Source organism: Aplysia californica, unplaced genomic scaffold (genome assembly GCF_000002075.1).
Source record: "Aplysia californica isolate F4 #8 unplaced genomic scaffold, AplCal3.0 scaffold00628, whole genome shotgun sequence".
NCBI classification, from domain to species: domain Eukaryota; kingdom Metazoa; phylum Mollusca; class Gastropoda; order Aplysiida; family Aplysiidae; genus Aplysia; species Aplysia californica.
Genome location: NW_004797898.1, coordinates 426009 through 427137, shown reverse-complemented (window position 1 = coordinate 427137; position 1129 = coordinate 426009).

Below are 1129 nucleotides of genomic sequence, written 5' to 3'. Positions count from 1 at the left end.
GGGGAGACGGGATTTGAAAGGGGGAGGGGCTGCAAAGAGACGGAGAGAACTGGTATGTGTAAGAACAATATTTTTCAGCATTAAATGTGCGTTAAGCGACAGTCTGACGGACTTGATTAACGGCTTTCACTTTGTACACGTCACTGATCAGTACGTAAAACCTTTTCACGATCCACAGACATGTTCGTATGTGTTCATGTTGTACAGATTTATGGGTACATTTGCCTGCGCATTTATACATAGATATTAATGTGTACAATATGTATGAAGAGGTATTTTATTTATGTATACATCATTGTGTGCAAGACGAAATGCGTGTAATTTGTTTGTGTATGTATAGACTCAATGTGCTGGCGATCGAAAATTTTCTTTAAAAGGTACCACTTTTTATTGTGTATAAAATCTAGTCTTTTGAGTCTTTACGCTTTTCCTTTCACGTGACCATGAGTAATACCAAAGATAGTACAAATACTAGATTCTAACTTTGGTAATACTAGATCTAAGTCGTCTAAAAAGAAGGTCGTAATATAAAAATAACATTTTGGCATTCCAATTAGAATCTAGGGTTCTCAGCACCAACAATAGAGAATAGAACTTTGGCATTTTCTTCCCGACCACGTATGTTAGTTTTTTATTTTTTATTTTTTTTTTTTAGTTTTTGTTGTTGTTGTTGTTGTTGTTATTTTTGTTGTTGTTGTTGCTGTTGTTGTTGTTGTTGTTTGTTTTGTTGGGGGGGTGGGTTGGGGGCTCTTTTTTATATGACTTTTAGGTCTCTGATTTTCAAACAAAAAAAAAACCCGAAATAACGTTTGATCATTTTCACCTAAGAAAAGATAGTAGGTTTAACTCTAAATCAGATAAGCCGTTTCTGCTATTGCCAGCACATTCAGAGTCATTTTTTTTCCATAATAGTGCTATGTGTTCATATTACGTCCGTCTTTTATCTTAAATGGGCACCGCGGTGTGTATTTTGATAATACATGTAGAATACAATAATATAATAATGTCAAAATGAAGGAATATGAGTGGCAATAAATTTTACATTTGGGAGATGGACAGAGAAAATATGTGTGTGTGTGTGTGTGTGTGTGTGTGCGTGCGTGTGTTTGTGTGTGTGTGTGTGTGTGTG